The sequence below is a fragment of the Entelurus aequoreus genome, linkage group LG20 (assembly GCF_033978785.1).
Source record: "Entelurus aequoreus isolate RoL-2023_Sb linkage group LG20, RoL_Eaeq_v1.1, whole genome shotgun sequence".
NCBI classification, from domain to species: Eukaryota; Metazoa; Chordata; class Actinopteri; order Syngnathiformes; family Syngnathidae; genus Entelurus; species Entelurus aequoreus.
In genome coordinates, this window is record NC_084750.1 from 32,086,493 (window position 1) to 32,096,322 (window position 9,830).

Consider the following 9,830-nt stretch of genomic DNA (forward strand, 5'->3'; position numbering starts at 1 on the left):
AAATAAGATAAAGGGGTCCAAAACGGCCAGATGAGCCAGGGTTTTTATGAGTCCGTTGCTGGTCCGCCGCGGAAATTAGGTTTTGATCACGGATGCGGAGCGGAAGCAGCGCGCCGCCACGGCAGATTCGCGACCCGCCTCCGTGGCGGATACGTTCCTGAGAGCAAGTGGACGCCGATACGGGTCCGTTTTGCGGTTCCGTTCCGGAAAGCGCGATACCTCCGCGGGGGAGTGTTTTTGCTGTGTGGGTCCAAATTTGGACTTGGGAAAGCACTCGATCACTATGGCAGGGCATCTGTCCTTTCATCCTGGACAATATTCATGACAAATTTGTACTTTGTTTTAAAGATGTGCTATTTGGATATACACAGTATGAAACAATTTTTGAAAAGGAATTACCTTTGCAACCTCATTATACTATTGGCTAAATCTTTTATTCATAAATGTAAGTTTCTCAATACCCGACCTGTTTTTTGTGCCTTTAAAAAAGAATTAGAACTTTACTTTAAAACGCTTTCTACCTCCAGCAACCAAAAACCTGTGAAAACTATGATGCTGTGCTCCAAATTTGGATTATTTACAGAACTTGTGTGAATATATATATATATATATATATATATATATATATATATATATATATATATATATATATATATATATATATATATATATATATATATATATATATATATATATATTGCATTCTTCTTTAGTTGCTTTATTGAGTTTACCACCTGGCACTGTTTTGTTTTGTACTGTTTCTGTACTTGTTTTGATTATTATTATTTATTTGCTTGTATGCAAATGTTGAATATTATAAATAAAGGTTTTTTTTAAAAATAAATAAAAAGCGTTTTAAGAGGCTGCTGTGCTCAACCAATCATGTGACAGTTTAATCGGCGGTCACTCCCGAGTCACAAGAAGACGCGCGCCAATTCAAGTCCCGGAAGTGAAGCAACGCTGCTTTATACACTCAGACAAGGAAGTGTAGGCTTAACACAAAGTTCAGAAACATATCATGGAAATGACAGGTTGTTGGTTTATTTTCTGTTGAGATGGAAAAACATGGCAAGGAATTTAAGGAGAAGATCAGATGACGTCACAGAAGTCTCAAAATTGACAGCGACGGAAGTGACGATTTTTAGCGCATGCGCAGTCTGATAGTATTTACAGGTGGATCGTGAAGCAAGTCAGACCGACAGGACTCGCTGACGGTTAAGTGTGCAGCCATAAAAAGAGAAATCATGACCGTCTGTAAGTATTTCATGCAAGGACGTTGTCAATTTGGTCTTAAATGCTGGAACGAGCACCCGGTTGGAGGAGGAGGAAGAGACCATAACCGCTCCAAGTCTCAACAGCACTCCAGAGGAGATACAGGTAAGATATATTATGTATATATAGTTGTATTTTAAAACAAATAGTTGGGGCGCTTTTAGGGTCAGTGTATAGTTTGGTAATTGATATTCTCGTTTAATGAATGGGAATCGGAAAAACAAAAAAACGGTTGGTTTATTTCAATGTAATTTTGAAATATGCAAATGTTCAATTGAACAACGCAGCTTTCTTTTTTTTGTGTCGAAAAACAATAAGTAGATCCAAATACTGTTTGATTATCACTTTATAGTTCATATGACAAAAATAAAAATCATCAGTTAATTAACGGACGTCTTTTTCAAATTCGGGAACCGGAAGTTGCTGTTTTAAATACACGACAGCTGATTGGCCTGTAGGGGGGGGGGGGGGCTGATGATCCGTTTGCGCATGCGCTAAAAGTCAGCAACTTCCGTTTCACGCTGACTTTTTTTACTTTTTACAACGGTTCGCAAATGTATCAACTAAACTCAAATAATCGATAACTACTCTTTTAAAATAACGATAAGTTATCCATCTAAATCGTACATTACTAATTGCCTAAATATTAGGTGGAAACCCATTATATGACAGAAAAGGGTTTAAGTATAATTTTAGGACAGGATAGAATGAATATGTGTCTCAACTGCATGTTAAGACCAAAGAATATTTTAAAAACTGGGTTTGCAATATTTTCCCTCAAAATTTTTTAAAGAGGAATATTTGATGTGAAGTAATTAGAGCCTTATTAATAATTCATAACATTGCTTTTGGTTCATTATAGTTTTTTGAATAATAACAGTTTATTAAAACAGTCTGACTAGAGGTATCCTAAAGAGCCCACTCATGATAGTGTTAAGTCACATATGTATATATATATATTTTACTTTCCATGCTTAAATCTCAAGATTAATTCATATAAGTTTTTTGGGTTTTTTTGCCCTTGTTGTCAAAGAAGACCTCCATAAAAGTGGAATATTGCATGTGAAGTAATTGAAGCCTTGATTAAGTGAGTCATTTACAACACTAATTTTGATTCATAAATATTTGATGAGCAATGCCAGTTTTAAAGTATTAAATAACCCGCATGGCAGTTTTGTGTTATTAGTGTCAATATTGCAACATTTTGTAATTACATTACACCTGTTTGCTCTTTAATTCCAGATTTTATGTTTTGTTTGTTTTATTATTATTTTTCAAATCTGTCGGAGGCTGTAAAAAAATTAGCTCCGGGCCACACTTTGGACACCTCTGGTCTAAAGTATTTGAATATATTCTTCAGTTTCAAAAATACATAACCACTGACACTTAATTTGGTTTTAAAACGACTAACCAGTTGAAATGACTTAAACTTGTACTTCTCATTACTGTAGAATTATTTATCATTGTACTGTAATTGGAAAATAATAACTTTAACCTATATAAATAAACAAACAAAACAATTGCATGGACTCATTTCTGTAAACATAAATTGTAATTAAATAAATATAGAACATAAAAATAGCGCACTTAAAAAAGAAAAGTGTGTCCAGAAGGTCTGCTGTGGAGAGGTCCAGTGTCTTCAGCGATGGTGGGGGCGGGGGTCCAATGCATCTCTGATTTCACAGCGGTCAAATGTATCACTGGTTCATGTATTGTTTATCTGTGCTTCTCTTGGATGATATAATTGACAGCTTCACCTGTGGGGACTCACACACAGCGTGGAAATCAAATGAATGCCCACCCTAGCAGGCCAGTTGCCACGCTAATGCGGGGGAACGCCAAGGCTCGCTGTTTGCTCGCTCTGTCCACTGCCATCATGTTATTCTCATGAGCAAATTGCAAAACACCTTGGCCTCACAGGCGTCTCTGACGGGCTTTTTACACTTTCCAGACGCCGCAGAAATGAGAACGTCTGGCGGTTTTTCTTCCGGCAGCTTCTTTGCCGGCGGAAGCGTCTTCATGGACTTTTGAGGCATGAAGGCTGGCGGTCTTTCGGGGTGGCTGGTGAGGTATACACATGAATCCAGTGTTGTTATTTTTATTCTTCCTAGCAGAGTGTTAGCAGGGCATTTGGTGCGGGCGGCATGCAGGATGTCTTATTTTGAAAGGAGCAACAAAGTCCTGCATGACCAATGAAAGCCATGTTTAACACTCTGTCTGGTGCCTTTTAAAGGGGCGCTACACCTCATTTATGTTCCGTAACCTGTATAATAACCAAGCTGTACAGCCATTCTTATTGTAAGAGCGAACACTGGTATTTTTTTTTTGGCATAGTAACACATCGCGTTGTTCACAGAGACACTCACACTGCTATGGCATTAACAAGAGGCAAGCTAGCTTCTGCGTCAGCAGCTGAATTGCTTTTGAGTTTGTAATGCACAACACAATCTGATAGGACGCATACCGGGTTTTTTTCTGCTGACTGATGATTCTCATATTGGTTGTATGACATCTAAAATTAAAACTTTTTTTTAAATCTAGTTATTTATTTTTCAATTTCCATTATTGAAACACAAATTCAATGACCAAAAGACGTGCTAATCAAGTAAAGTTAATTGTATTTCTATAGCTGCCATTTCAGAATCAGCATTATTGGCCAATTTGACTTGGTAGACTGCTCTGTGTTTAATGGAAACAATAGGTATTAACAGTTAATTTAAATATAGACAATTACTTAGATAACTAACGTGAGGGGCTAATAATGAACAAAATAAGTTATCTTAAGGCACTCTATACATACAACAGGTCCAGATCTCGTCTCCGCATACACAAAAAGAACCAACTGAAGCATTTAGGCTGCGTTCACACCTGGTTCAATGTCCAATTTGAATTTATTTTTGGTCAAATCCAGTCTTTTTAGTGGCGGTTCACATTACAAAAAAATGTGACTTTTTTCATGTGAATGCAACCTGACCCGCTTGCAGACATGACGTAGCGAGCACTGCAGTGTTTACAGAAGTAAAATTGGCTTCAGCTCTAGTCGGTCTCAGTACTGGCACGTTTGTGACAATTTCAAGGATTTTGTGCGATCAAGTTCACCGTGTTCTGAACCAAAATTATTGCGCATATAAGAATAAGAAAGAAGAGAAGAAGTATTTTGGCTCCCGCAGTTCTACTGGATAATTTGCTTCAATGTCTGCTTAAAGACCTGAGCGTGGGAGCGTTCACACTGAGGACACATCGCATTTCTATCCGATTTATATCCACATACGAAAGAGGCCTGGGTCGAATATGAAGTATTTGGAATTGCACTGTTTACATCAGGGGTCCCCAAACTACGGCCCGCGGGCCGGATACGGCCCCCAAGCGTCCAAAATCCGGCCGGCGGGAAGTCTCAAGTTAAAAAATGTATTTATTTTTATTTATTTATTTTTTAATTTGTCCTTACTAGTCCATTTTCTACCGTCTCCTAGCCACTCAGGCAAATCATATTGTCTAAAATGCATTTTACCATCGATAACGTGACATGCAGCAAGTGCGCTCTTTAAGTCAATTAGTGTGCGAGGAATATATATGTATGAATACACATATCTATATATATATATATACACATATATATATATACATATATACACATATACATATATATACATACACACACGCACACACACATATATACATATATATATAGCGCGGCCCCCAGCCAAATTGTTTTACCCCAATGCGGCCCCAGAGTCAAAAAGTTTGGGGACCCCTGGTTTACACTGACATTAAAAATTCTGATACAGGTCGCATATGGGGGAAAAAACTTGGAATTGACCTGCAGTGTGAACAAGACCAAAACGCAAGCGAGGGAAAATTCCCTCAAACAGAACCCCGGCTGTCTTGACTGTTTTGATAAAAATGCTCCAATGTCACTCCTGTGTGTGTTTCAGGGCATAGAAACAAGGTTCCGGTGAATCCCTCTCACCAAAAAGGAGGATATAGCCAGCAAGTGTCCTCTCGCGTGAGTAATCAGTGTGGCGGGAGAGGACACAGCTTGAAGAGCTCCGAATTTAGCGTCTCTTCTCAAAACAGTGTTTCGACACTGGGCAGCAACCGCAGGGACGATGAGCGGGGTGGAAGAGGAGGAGAAGGAGACAGAAGACCAGCACCGGGTGAAAAAGATGAAGAGCAAAAACTGTGAGTTGTCAGTTTCCTTAACTATGAATCATGCAACAATGACGTAAAAGCACAAATTGCCATCCGATGTCATCCCCTAAAAATGTTAACATCCTTGTCCTTCTCAGGGAGATCATTCAGACTCAGAGTGACATGAAGGTTGAGTCAAGCTTTTCATGTTCTAGCGGCTCCAAGGCACCGTTATCTGGTTGGTATCAAACACACACATTTGTTTTAGTATTACATCAGCAGAGAAACATGATGTCTCTCCCCCCTCATCCCACCACTGTAGGGTTTGCGGACATATCTCCAGAAGAGCAGAGGTTTGAATATTACTCCACCGAGAGTTACGTAAGTGCAGCGTTGAATGTTGGAATCTTGAATTGGTGTGAAAAGTGCTTAATGCTTGGTCCTGGTCTACTTCTTTAGCTCGATCGCATCTGCTGGCTGCTCATTCACTGGGGAAACCGAATGACTCAAGCTACTCGTGCAGCTTTGGTGAGACACACACAGTCACTCATATTGAGTATTTATACTAAGGCTGTTTTCTTCTCAAGATTTTCATCGTCAAATCTGATTTGTTAGAGATTGCCGATTGTCCACGATCATTTGGGGTTTTTTTTGCTTATGTTTTTTAAGAGAAATAAATCTATGATACAGTGTTTCCCATAAACTGCCAAGATACCTGTGGCGGTGGGGGCGTGGTCACCATGACATCATCGAGTAATTTGCATAATTTACTACAATGATTTGATTTTCTCTAAAAAGGCTAAAAAAATGTATACTTACTAATTAATAATAACAGTTTTGTTTTAAACGTCCATCCATACATCCATTTTACAATATAATTACAACACTTTATGTACATATTTATATACAGATTTGAACAATAAGTTATTCACTGAAATATATTTATTAATTGTGGTTCTTACAAAAAATATATCTTATAAAATATAAAAGCTAAAATGTCTCTTAAAGCTCTGCCCCTTTAATTAGTGCATACTAAATAATTTAACTTTAGCCTACTACTACAACCATATTATTTACCAGCAACATAAAGTGAAACAGAGGCAAAGGTGTCCTGCCACAGTCAGTAACAAATAAACAGAAAACAGTAGTGGTGGTAGATAGACACAGAGCTTCATCAAACATCTGATCCACTGAACAAAGAGCTCCAAAATCAGTTTTACTCCCTACACTTAACCATGTGTTTCCTACTGCCTGCAGACTTTGCACCCTTTGTTATATACACATGTTGTGTTTCTAATATAAATACATTTAATAAAGTCAAATACAAATAAGGCAACAAGAGAAGTATCCTACACTTCTCTTTTGTAAAGTAAATCTGAACAGCCGATATGGGCATCTACATCAACTATATGATTTGCCTGAGAAGCTGGAGAGGACAAAAAAAAATAAAACATTTTTTTATTAAATTTTTAATTTATTTTTTTTAATTTTTATTTTTATTTGTGGCGGACGTAATTCTTTCGTGGCGGGCCGCCACAAATAAATGAATGTGTGGGAAACACTTGTGATATATAATAGTGTATACTGACTAGTCACTAGGTGTGACTAATGTCACATGGATGTTCTCTAGCACGTAAATGTGAATATTCCATAGTTAATAAAAGGTACTTGTGAAATGAATACCGTATTACATTAAAATTAACAATACAAAGATCTAATTCGCTATTTTTTCCACCTCACAAAAAGGCTTAACTGCAGTGTGTGAAGTCCTCGGCTTTGACGCAGCACCTAGTGGACATCAAACTTGACTAAATAGAGGACATAAAAGTCGTAACAAAGTTTCCATACGTGAACCTGCAGAAGGATCATTACCTTTTTTAAGAGCAGAGTTAAGCCTGTGGGTCTAAGCGGTAGATTTAATATAATAAGATGTGGCCCAAACACGGCCAGCTGATTTTAGAGACGTGACGTCACACCAGGAAGCAAGTGACAACCGAGATTAAGATTTATCTCGTACTTTCTAAAAACTACTTTTCTGCACACAAGATTATTGTTCTAATATTTAAAGAAGACATGATGAAAACAATCAATGTTTCCTCCCAACACACCTGCTGCATGCGAAGCACCTGCAGGAATTAACTTAGTTTAATATCAAACGATTCAACTGCTAGGTTAATTGTCATATCAGATTACTCCCACTCGAATATTCAACTATTTGAAGACAGCCCTAATTAATACATGTATTTATTTTTGATGCAATACCTAATTGTTTGATCATTTCACAGCTTGCAGAACTAAGATATCCAGCGCCTCGGACCTCGTTAAGTGGCTTTGGCTCAGCACCTAGTGGATGTGGGTCCTCTTCCCTTGATGTTGGCAATAAAGGTAAGAGTTATCTTTTTTCCAAAGGTCTTTTTCAGAAAGCTTGTGAATTTATTCTTCAGGGTTTCTGCGGGTCTTTAAAAAGCATTAAAAGTCAACACATTGATTTTGCAAAAACTAAGACCTTAAATGGCATTAAAAATAATTTAATTTGATGTCCAGAGGCATTAAAAATATTGTGTAACGTACAAACATGTCATTCCTCATCTTGCTGTTCTTTAGGGTTTGAGGCTGAACCACCAGCCCAAGCAACTAATATCAGTTTAGCTTCTCCAGCGAGTGGATTAGTCTCTCCAGTGGCCCCAACATCTCCTCCAGGTTTCAGCGGTGCCATCCCAGCTGTGACACAACCGCCCTCCGGGTTTGACGCCACCCCGTCTACAAGTTCTGATGCCCCTCCGGGCTCCCCCCTCCCCCACCTGTCCGGCGAAAAACTTGCGGCTCCATCTTCAGAGACAGGTTCTTCCTCCACAGCCGAGACCAACAAAGCGATGGAGAAGTCCGGCGCACCTGCAGGAAATTTGCCAGGACAGGTGCGTGCAGTGGAAACCTCAGGCGGTCTTTACTCCCTTGAGAGCGAGCTAACCCAGGAGGAGCTGGATCAGTTCAAAGCACAAAGATTCACTTTGGGTCTGATTCCTCTGAAGCCGCCTTCTGCTGCAATGCTTGCGATTTAATGCTTACATTTATTTATGTATTTATTTTTCATGAACAGTTTTTATTGATTTAAATTTATGCACATATACAAATATTTATAACAAACCCCTCACTCCCCACACTCCAACCAGTTCTTGGACAAATTAAATTCACATAAAATAAAATAAAAAGTGATTAAAAGAAAACTACATGAGTGTTCTTTTTCCCATGCAACCCTAGCTTTGAGTACTGTTTTTTTACTGAGTGACATGAGACCGGGATATGAGAGCTTTCTGAATTAAATTTAATTTCAACAAATCCTCCCAGGGCAAAGTGGGGAACAGTGAAGGAAACGGGGGATACTGAGTACTGCGACGTCCAAAAGAAGTTGCTCTATGTTGCACTTTTGTTTAATGAACAATGGAGACTGCAAAGAAGAAAGCTGTAGGTGGGATCGGTGTATTAGCGGCTGGCTGCAGCAACACAACCAGGAGGACTTTGGAGTTGGATAGCAGACACGCTAGCCGACGCTAGCCGCCGACCGCATCGATGATCGGGTGAAGTCCTTCGTCGCGTCGTCGATCGCTGGAACGCAGGTGAGCACGGGTGTTGATGACCAGATGAGGGCTGGCGTAGGTGGAGCGCTAATGTTTTTATCATAGCTCTGACGAGGTTCTGTAGCTAAGTTAGCTTCAATGGCGTCGTTAGCAACAGCATTGCTAGGCTTTGACAGGCGGTACAGCATTAACCGTGTAGTTACAGGTCCAGTGTTTGGTTCGGTGTCTCCTGATAGTAGTTTTGTTGATCTTCTGTCTATCCTTCCAGTCAGGAGCTTATTTCTTTTGTTTCTATCTGCATTTAAGCACAATGCTATCATGTTAGCTCCGTAGCTAAAGTGCTTCACCGATGTATTGTCATGGAGATAAAAGTCACTGTGAATGTCCATTTCGTGTTCTCGACTCTCATTTTCAAGAGGATGTAGTATCCGAGGTGGTTTAAAATACAAATCCGTGATCCACAATAGAAAAGGGAGAAAGTGTGGAATCCAATGAGCCCTTGTACCTAAGTTACGGTCAGAGCGAAAAAAGATACGTCCTGCACTGCACTCTAGTCCTTCACTCTCACGTTCCTCATCCACGAATCTTTCATCGCTCAAATTAATGGGGTTATCGTCGCTTTCTGGGTCCGAATCGCTCTCGCTGCTGGTGTAAACAATGGGGAAATGTGAGGAGCCCTTCAACCTGCGACGTCACGCTACTTCCGGTACAGGCAAGGCTTTTTTTATCAGCAACCAAAGGTTGCGAACTTTATCGTCGATGTCCTCTACTAAATCCTTTCAGCAAAAATATGTCAATATCGCGAAATGATCAAGTATGACACATAGAATGGATCTGCTATCCCCGTTTAAA

The 9,830-nt window shown here is 39.3% G+C and overlaps 1 pseudogene; it reads left to right on the forward strand.

The window, feature by feature from the left end:
- The first annotated feature begins 1,134 nt into the window (after window positions 1-1,134).
- LOC133635672 (nucleoporin NUP42-like) lies at window positions 1,135-8,585 on the forward strand (annotated as a pseudogene).
- The last annotated feature ends 1,245 nt before the right edge of the window (window positions 8,586-9,830 follow it).